General features: G+C 36.0%; 1 long non-coding RNA gene across 1 annotated transcript in view; it reads left to right on the plus strand.

Moving 5' to 3' along the window:
- The window catches only part of LOC127019060 (uncharacterized), a 117,264-nt gene extending 108,663 nt beyond the window's left edge, over positions 1–8,601 (plus strand). Inside the window, exon 3 of the long non-coding RNA XR_007766857.1 lies at positions 8,038–8,601. This is a non-coding gene — a long non-coding RNA (uncharacterized LOC127019060). The remainder of the gene's footprint in view (positions 1–8,037) is intronic.
- Positions 8,602–10,240: the final 1,639 nt, after the last annotated feature.

Raw genomic sequence — 10,240 nt, forward strand, 5'->3', positions numbered from 1 at the left:
ACTGACTTTGTGCAGGCATTTATATTTCCTCCAGCTCCTTAAAATCTCTAATAATCATTTCTGTGGCAAGATCCATTTTTATACTTCACTGCAACTGCCTCTGGTAATGATTAGGTACTTTCATGGTAGTGATATGCATAGCAGAAGATATTACTGTGTGACTAGTCCAGCCACAGAGAAAATGAGTGTATGCAAGTACACTAACATGCATTTTTTACCTATGATCATCATCATCATCTATCTTAAGATATCTAAACAAAATACCAAATTAAGAGTATAGTGCCTAGAGAATTTTTGTTGTTCAAAGGAAGAAGTTATTTCTAGTTAGTGATCCAGGTCACCTAACATTCACTTTTGTTTCAAGACTTGTCTACATAGTATTTCTTGAATCTTTTATTATTATGCATATTTTTCAGGACTTGATTTTCACATGAAATAGAAATATTTATCTATGAGTAATCTGGTCAAAACAATTGGGTTTGAAATCAAGAAATTACTGAATTTTTTTTAATGGTGGCTAAACTGAACTCTTTTCTAAGGTCCTAAAACAAGGTTTTTTGATTTGAGTGAATGATGTACTTTTTTGGCATGGGGTTTGAGTAAGATTGTTATTCATGTCATGTGTCTTATGGATATTCCATGTCCCGATTCCATTCCATATCCTTATGTGTTGTCTGTTGCCAAGAACAGACCTCAACCTTGGCTTCTGCAAGAAAGACATTCCCATATTTCAGGTTGCTAAGCACTGATTTGTATGAGAAACATGACAGTTAATGTGATAGTTCAGACCTCAATTGGTTATGATACTTAAGCAGGTGATTAACAGGAAACAGATGTTTGAGTCACTTGTTGAACAGAGAAGGTTAATGAGCAGTAGATGACATTTTTCATTTTATAGAATGCAGAATACTTTCATAAAGTAGGGGATTCAATCATGTAACTTTTTTCACCCTAAAGTTCCTTTTGACTCTAGAACGATCAGTGATTGTGTATCTATTTACAGAGACTACAGAGCTATGTTCTACATTTTTATCCTAATGCTTATTTGATAAAATCAGAAATAACCTTAAGAGCAAAGTCAAGAACTGAAGTTCGCACCTCCTTAAATGCCCTGTCTGCTTAGCTGCAGTCATAGTCTCTCCATGTTCTCTTTTCATCACTTCACTGCGTGGCCTTCACAGAAGGACTGTTGGGACACTCTCAAGACAGTTTATAGTTTATTAGTTAGGGAAGGAGACTGTGGACTTAAAATTTCTGAACTATTCAATTTCCTGGATGACTGCTGGAACAACTGGTCTTTTGTATAAAAGATGCAGCCTTCCTAAATCAGTAGAAGTAAAAGATACAAATTTCCTGAATGTTAAGAAACCACTGTTAAGGCTTTCTTGCTATTCACTTGTGACTATATCTTGTAGTATACCAACACAAGTAATTTTCATTATCAAGACTAAAATAAAGGAGGGCATGCATAATTAAACACAGCCTTGTATGAACTGCTACAGATTCTGCTGAAACAAGGCTGAATGCTCCTACTAGCATTGTTCCTAGTTTAATATAAGCAAAATATATTCGAAACTATAATAGAGGCACCACGTATCTCAACAATTTAGCAGCAGATCTAGACTTTGATACAAGTCTTCTACGTGGCAACTAAACTGCCAGCTAACCTAAAGATCAAATAATTGTCCAGCTTTGCAAAGAAAGCCAACATTGTTAAATAGTTGTAGAGGGGAAAAAAAAACCCCTTCAAGAAAGTTCTGGTGACTGCAAACTTTAAGGTATTTGTGAAAGCAAAGGAACAAAATAAGTAAGTTAATTTAGATACCCCACCAAGAAACCTGCCAATGGGAATATCTTATAGGGATTACCGTGATGAATTGAAAAGTTAGAAGCTACCTCTGGTTTCAGCATGATCTGGTCAGCAAAAATGTTATCCTTTTAACATGAAACTAGTATTTTCATGTGAACATGTAAATTTGAATCCTTAAAGCAGCAGAAGCATAGACATCTATAAACATTTTATAAACATATTTAAGATTTCCAAGATCAAGGAACTTACAGTGAACATTGTTTTTATGAGACTATGACTTACCCTTTATGCTGTGAAAAGATGATAATTAAGCCAGAACATGTGCCATGGCAGACATGCTACTGGCCATCCAAAGATCACATGAAGGGGACTAACACCAACCAAGTGTCTTTTGTACACTTCTGAGAGGGAAACTTTAGGGAATGTAATGTATCACTGGATTTAAGGGATTTAATGTCAGAGGATCATATTGACTGTATATGTGCTATCTGACAGAACAGGAAAGATTTAGACCTGAGATTAGAGAGATCAGTCAAATTACTTCCTCAAAGCACTAAAAAAGTGTAACTGCCTTTCAAGCAAGATTCTGTGGTTATGTTTTACTTCTCTGATCTTCATAAATATCATAAAATACCCTAGATCATAATTTCAGTCCAAGTCAATTAATTTGGAACCACTGAGCTTCATAGAGCTACATGAATCTGTATCAATAAAATGTCTGGGATTCCCTTCCAGTTAAACAGCTAGCTATCCATGCTATTACAAAATGACAGGTATTTTTATGCAAGCTGTGAATGATCTATTTTCATGCATCATGTAAAACGTACACACTTTTTTAATCATCCTGAACACCAGCATCCAATATGTTAGTGTACATTTAATAACTTCGAAAGCATTTTAATCTTGTGCTACTGTTTTCCTTGCTGATTACTAGTGTAGAGCCATATAAGTAAACATACATTTGGAAGTGTATAATATATTCTGTCAAAGGTAATTTAAAAATATTCTTACAAGTCTGCATGTATGCTAGATAATAGAATCGGTACATGGTATTAGATGGAGGGTTGTTTCTCTCTTGCATTTAATTGTAATACCTGTAATCATACCGTATCTGGCTGTATTCTGACTTCCAATACTGGGATATGATATAAAGTTTGCTAAATGATTATGACACTGTTAGGGTACTGACTTGAGTTGTTTCAGAGTGGAAGGACGGGTCAGAGTTTTTTCCAAAGTCTTCAGTAACATCAGGTCTTATATCCAGACTTGGAAATTCTCACACTCAGTGAGGCAAAGTCCTGCCATGCGTTCCCATAAGATGACTTGTTAGTGTATGTAAAGGTTTTCAATCTTCAGTTTCTAGAAAGGAGAATTATTGAACCCACCTCTAAACAATTGAAGTAATCGCTCCCAGGAAAAAAATCCTATTGATCTAGACTTTTATTTGACTTAACCAAAACAGGTGTTTATCGACATCTATTCCACATGAAAGCCAATGTTTTAAAATTCACATGGAAATCAACTGACTTCAGTATTGAGTATTAAGATTAGTAATCCTTATTTCCAGAAGGAGGTTGTAGGTTTAGGTTCTTGAACAGTATGATTCCTGTGGCTTTAAGGTTTGTCAAGAAAGTAAAAGTATTGGTTATTGGGGAGTGGAGGAGGTGGGGAATTAATGAAATCCTATGTTGTTAAATTAACTGCAGAATTACTAGTGATTGACAGAGGCTGGGAATTCACTATATATAACCAAGCACTGATTAAAATGGGTGGGGAAAAAAAGTGGTCTCTTGTGGCTTTAGCTTTTTGCTGCAGAATTGTACTTCAGGCCTTCTTCAAATGTAAATAAATCCAGAATACGCGGTGTTGGTAGTGTCACCAAAAACATTGCTGTACCATTTAAATAACAATGCCAAAGTTGTAGCAGGAGTGGCATTTTTCAAAGTTGTTCACAACAGTATTTTCATAATTGTTGCATGACTTTCTATTCAGAGGGCTGTAACTAGATGCTTCATTGTGGCTCTAATTAAAAATTAAACTTCTATTATTAAATTATGCACTGCCCTGTGTGTATGCACATATATATTTAATGTGTTTATATGTATTTCATATCATATTTTGAAGTTTTTCCCCATGTCTCATGAAACCCGTTGTTCCCTTATCCTTTACTTGGCCACTTTACTTGGGGAAGTGAATAAATGGGTGACCAGCATATATTTATAGATACGGCATGTATGTGCTGTGTACAGGGACCTAGATAAGACCTCTTAACTCAAGTGCTCAGCTGCACAAAAATGTTGGTGAAATGACAGTATAAGTATAGAAAGGTACTGTGCTTTGCTCTGTCTTATTCTGCAGGCATATCTGGGAGATCAATAGGGAAGTCTTTTTCCATCAGCTGGATTCTTCGTTGATATTAGGACTCAATATACTTCTCTCTTCTTAGTGTAATGGGATTTCAGTGCTGTGCAGAATCCAGCCTTGCCCTAACATAATGGCAGATGGTACAAAAAACCACAGTTGATTCCTTGGATCTGTTTAACCTTGATAAATTCTTTAAGTCTTTTGATTGGGTAGTACCAGACTGTTTTCCATATTTCTTGTGGATTATTTAATTGCATTTAATTTCTAGAAATCAGAGTATTGAACAGATACCTTTATATACATATAAACACACATAGAGAGGGGGCTGTTTGATATTTTGAGTTTCAATTGATTGGTTTTGAGCAAAACTACTTCCTTGGTTTTGAGCAAAAAAAAAAAGTTCCTTAAGTCACAGTATATTAACAGATCAATACTACATTGGGCAATGATGTATGCTTTCCGTATTTCCACATTCTTATGTTTCTGGATCAGACCTTTTAGGGAAAGGCTGGTTTTGTGCTAAAGAAAATAAATTGATTTACAGTATAGAACAAATGCCATCTGACAGCATATCAAGTTGTGAAATGGAGCAGAAGCAAATATATACAATGAAGAATGACTTTGTTTTCATAGAAAGAAGTTGCAATGACTGCAAGCTGTGCCAAACCAAACATCCCCGGTCACTAATAGTAACCTGACAAGAAGCCATGCAACTGCATGTTGTGAAACCGAAAACTCAAGCTCAGGAAATCTTATTTAGCATGGCAAATATATGACTATTTCTGTTCTTGTTACCGTTATCTTCTCGACTGCCTTGAGAAATAGTGCAGACATGATTATCTCTTGCTGCCTATGAGGAAACCCTTTTGAGGGCATTACTTTAGATGCAAGTATAACATTGTAATCTGGGGAAATATGCTAGTATGATCAGAATAATTGTAGTTTTATTTGCTTTTCAGTTTATTGGTTTAATAGTTTTATTACTCCCTGGCTAACTAGTTATTTTGTGTTATTGGAAGTGATTTCAACAAGTAATTATATTAGCAGGATTGAACGTTTTACTCAGCCTTTCAGCTGAAAGGTAATGGGGAATTATTTAATGTATTACAGCAACTTACTCATTTTTTGTACTTTTGTTTATTATCCATATAGTATGGTAACTTTCAGTCTGTTCTGGAAGGATGCAGTGGTTGCACTGATTCCTGTCCCAGGGATACAATGAGGGCTATTGTCTCTTCTTATAGTCCTGTTTCTTTCCCAGAGCACCCTATCTTATCAGACACAGTCGTGGTTTAATCCAGTCAGCAGCCAAGCACCACGCAGCTGCTCTCCTGCTCCCAGTAGGATGGGGAGGAGAATTGGGAAAGAAGGTAGAACTCATGGGTTGAGATAAGAACAGTTTAATAACTAAAGTAAAATATAATACTAACAATAATAATAATGAAATATAATAATAGTAATGAAAAGGAATATAACAAAAAAGAGGGGGAAAAAAGGAAAAAAAAAACCAACCAGTTATGCACAATGCAATTACTCACCACCCGCTGACCGATGCCAGAGCTGTGATCCGCCCCTCCCGGCCAACTCCCCCCTGTTTATATACTGGGCATGATGTTCCATGGTATGGAATACCCCTTTGGCTAGTTCGGGTCAGCTGCCCCGGCTCTGCTCCCTCCCAGCTTCTTGCACACCTGCTTGCTGGCAGAGCATGGGAAACTGAAAAGTCCTTGGCTTAAGATAAGTGCTACTTAGCAACAACTAAAACATTGGTGTGTTATCAAAATTATTCTCACACTAAATCCAAAACACAGCACTGTACCAGCTACTAAGAAGTGAGTTAACTCTATCCCAGCCGAAACCAGGACAGACACAAATACTTAAATAATCCTGCACTCCTGATTCCCTGGCCTCCCTATTGCAATTCTATAATAAACAGGTTTTGTTTGTACTCTAATAAAATGTAGCTCATCTGAATAAATCCACATCACAGTGGACTAACTCTCTGTTAAATACAGTCAGTACAAATTTTTTGTTCTGATATAGAAGAGCTTTAATCTGTAGAATTGCTTCTAGATAGCTGTGATTTCTCGTTAAAGCAAAAGCAGGTTTTTTTCAAGGTTTTATAATTGCACTTTAATGATCAGTAGTTGACTAACAGTGAATTGTGTTTACTTCTGGGAGTTTTCAACATGTGCACATATTTTACTGCTTTCTCACACTTAAACTGTACATCATAACAAGAGACAGCTGGTACCTAGCTCCAACTCACACAAGTTCTTATGATGTGTTGGTAACAAGCCTATCAGGCCAGAACTGGGGTCTTGTGCAGTTAGCATAAGGCATAGTTAGCATAAAGCCTGTGGCCTCCTACTAGCAATGATAATGCTGGTTTTATTAAACCACTAGCTAGAAAAATTATAAAGATTGTGCTTATGTTTGGGTTCAAAACAAGCTAAAAATGAAAATCTGCTTTGTGTGCTTCTAATGTTAGGGGTGCAAGATACTCCAGCAGAATGAAATGTTGATGTTCTAAAGGTAAAATCTCAGAGCAGTATCATGGCAAAAAGGGATAGTCTCAGCCTTAAATGTGAAAACAGATGATGAGTGCAAGAGCCTGTAAAGGTAATTTTATTTCTCTAGATGACACCAGTTAGGCTTTTAATGGAGCAATATGTCTAGTTCTGGTGTGCTTGAGGAAAGGTACAGAAAAAATTGAGCAGTCCAAAAAAAAAGTACCCTCTGGAATTATTTTCTAGCTAGTTAAAGTGCCTTAGGTGAGACTTACCTTTTGGACACAATCTATCTTTTCTTTTTTTCAGCAGCAGAGTAAGAGGTAGGAAAAATACCATGTAAGTCTGTCTGAAAGAAAATGGCACAGTTGTCAGTACTTGAAGTAAAACAAGAAGTCATACAAGGCTTCTATGTGTTTCTTTTCAATAATAGTAATGGTGATTAACCATTGGAACAGTGCCCTCAAGAAACTGCTGTCTTCTCTTTTGGTTAAAATTTAAACTACTCATCTCTGGAGGATTACTTTCCTTTAGGAACAAGTTAGGCTGAATACAAGTAAACGAATTGTATACAGTAGTTTTTCATATACAGTAGGTTAGACTTTGATGTGCAGTAGTTACTTTTTGACCAGTACTGCTAAATTAAAATGTAATTACTTAATACAATGGATGTAAATTGTTAAAGGAGACATGTCTAACAGGAGTAAAATATTCTGGAGAAGTTTTTAAAGGCTCCAAATACTATATTTCTGACAGAGGGAATGTTTAGCCAAAGGAAGAAATTAAATGTATAACCAAATAAAGAAATGGGAGAAACATTTTATAAAATCTATCTTGAAATATCATGAAGATATTACTAGACTATGTAAGTAGTGACCTATTATGGCCTTAAGACTGTTGGGATAGATTAAAAGCTGTATCCGTTGGTAAAACAGAGGCAAGGTAGATGGTAATTGCAGATAGTGGGCTAAAACAAAAATAAAACAGAGTCTGGATTTTGAATAAAATGTTTAAAACCTATGGAGAAAAGCAGTAATTGAAACAAAACCTATTTCCAACTTACACATTTGAATAGTGGAATAAAATTATGCTAATCTAACATATCTGCCTTATTGTGCTTTTCTGTTCATTATGCTGCATGCATAAGTATGAGATGGTTATTATCCCTTTGATAATAGTCCTTACTTATCTGCTTCAAATTGGTATGCTCTTTCTGAGCACTGCAAATGCTGTCTTTTGAAGGATCTTGTTTACCAAATGAGCTTTCTCTGCTTGTTATATTGTATTTTAATTTAGTTTTGTTTACATCATGTAAAATGTATTGCAAATGATATTTACTAAATTGTATTATAGGTTATTTGATGCCTACATATTACTGGGTACCCTCCCACATCACCTCTGGAGGATTCCATATCAGTTCCTAAGAATTATGCTGCAGAATAAAAGTTGGTCATGACTGGCATCCTGTCTCTAGTCAACAAGCAATACTGGACACTTCAGAGAAAGATGCAGGCTGTCCTTATAGTGGACCTAATTACGGCCCTGGGAGGTATTTCTTTGGGAATTGTAGTTGGTGATCATTTCATGTAAATGGCCTTAGTGCTTTTGTGATTTATGCATTACTTATTACTGTGTCTAGTGTTAATTTTTTGTGGTAAGATTTTTTTTCCTGCTAAATACTACTGTTTCAGAGTACTGTAAGTGTTCAGTATTTTGCTAACACACATTAAAGACTGGTCGCACAGTGAGACATGACTGTGCATTTGCAGTGAGGTCTAGAAGCATCCTACAGTATTTATTGTGACGTATTTTATCCCCTGAATTTCAAAATCAGCTCATCAGTTTAATGCTAAGCTCTTGTTAAGTCTGGCCTTAAAGAGCTATTATGATCATGTCTCAGTGTAACACAGATCTGAAAATAAGATGTGCAATCCTGTAAACCTTAAATGATCATCCTATCATTTCTTTCTCTCTTGCACTTAGTTTTTACATATTTCAGTACCTCCTGAAATATTTTCTCTCTAGCACAGTTTCAGCATGAGGGCTACAGAAAGCCTTTCTTTTGTCTCCCATGTTAAATTAGCCGTAAGACATTTGGTCACAGTCCTCACTTGGGAGACAGGAATTTGAGCAACCTTGGGCAAAAAGTAGATAGGCACTTTGGTCTCCCGTATCAAATTTTACTGCAAAAACTAGACTATTGCACAAAAAGTTTGGGGTTTGTCTTTTTCACTTTTTAAAGAAAGCTGCATTTGTCTGATCCTGTAGGTGTGATTTAGTTACACTCTGAACAGGAGTAGTATGTGAACCTTTATCAGCTTTAGGCATAAGCTGGGCACTGAAGTGCTGAATGAAACGTGCCAGAACTGAGTTTCTCTGTGCATTTCCAAAACTAAATTTTCAGGCCTGGAGGGATATTAAAAGTTTAAAGACTTTAAAAATTCAGTATGTGCATATTGTAGGTACCACTAGGGTAGACAATAGTTTACTGGGGACAAGGTGGCAGAGGTTCACTTTCTGTTTGTTTTAAGGTGTGCCTAGAAGTTTATTTTAATCAGTGAAGAGCATATTTTTGAGTGGTTCTTATGTCAATCAGTGGAACATAAGAGCTTGAATTCAATACATAATATATTAGGACATTCTGGTAGTTTTTAAGGAAGATGATCCTGTACATTTCCTAAGTGCATTCTCCCTTTTATATATTTCATTATAGTGAAGTAGAGTTGCAGACAAACCCTAGAAAGTCTGGCATGGCCCAGGCCTCAGTACTTTGGAACTTTTATTGTGTGTGGTTGTAAAAAAGGGCATTGTAAGCACCTGTTAAACAAGGATTCAGAGGAACAAGCTTGCTGATGAGCTTTAGGTGACAGCCAAATCAGTTGTCAATGAATACTGAAGACAGAGACTGTCCTATTAGACTGGCTCTTGTAGAAGCCTGTGTGTGACACTGCATGTTTGTGAATTGGAGGTTTCTGATAAGTAGTGGGTGCTCAGCTAAAAACACGGTGTCTCAGAATGTAAGGGAGAACAGAACTTTTGGATTCCTGACTAAGCTTTCTGCCAAAATTTAGGTATGTGAAATAGTTAGTCCTTGGGTTTTCTGGCTTACTTTTAGATTTAGGACATCTAAAATCTTCTTAAAATATACTTTAGGATATCTAAGGATCCACTTTTTGGGTCTCATCCTAAGTACTTTGCTAAAGCACAACCATAATTATTTTCAGAGGCACTAATGCTTTCTCACAGATGCCGCATGAGCATTTTTGTTCTTGAAATATCCAATCAAATTCTACCGTGCAAGTGTAGCTGGAAATTTGGCAACAATTCTTGGAGCTATAGTTTATTAAATGAATTCTACAGCTGCAAAGTTTTAGCAATTTTTATTTTGGAACTATATCAAAAGCTTTCCATTGTGTAAATATGCATAAAAGACTTGTTTAAATTTAATCAGTGATGCATAACCCAGATTTAATTGCGGCTAGCTTTCTGCAGTGCCCAAATCCCTTTCTCAGTGGGGGATGAGTGTTGAATCAAATACCATTTAGAGCATTATTCT

The sequence above is a fragment of the Gymnogyps californianus genome, chromosome 8 (assembly GCF_018139145.2).
Source record: "Gymnogyps californianus isolate 813 chromosome 8, ASM1813914v2, whole genome shotgun sequence".
Classification (NCBI taxonomy): domain Eukaryota; kingdom Metazoa; phylum Chordata; class Aves; order Accipitriformes; family Cathartidae; genus Gymnogyps; species Gymnogyps californianus.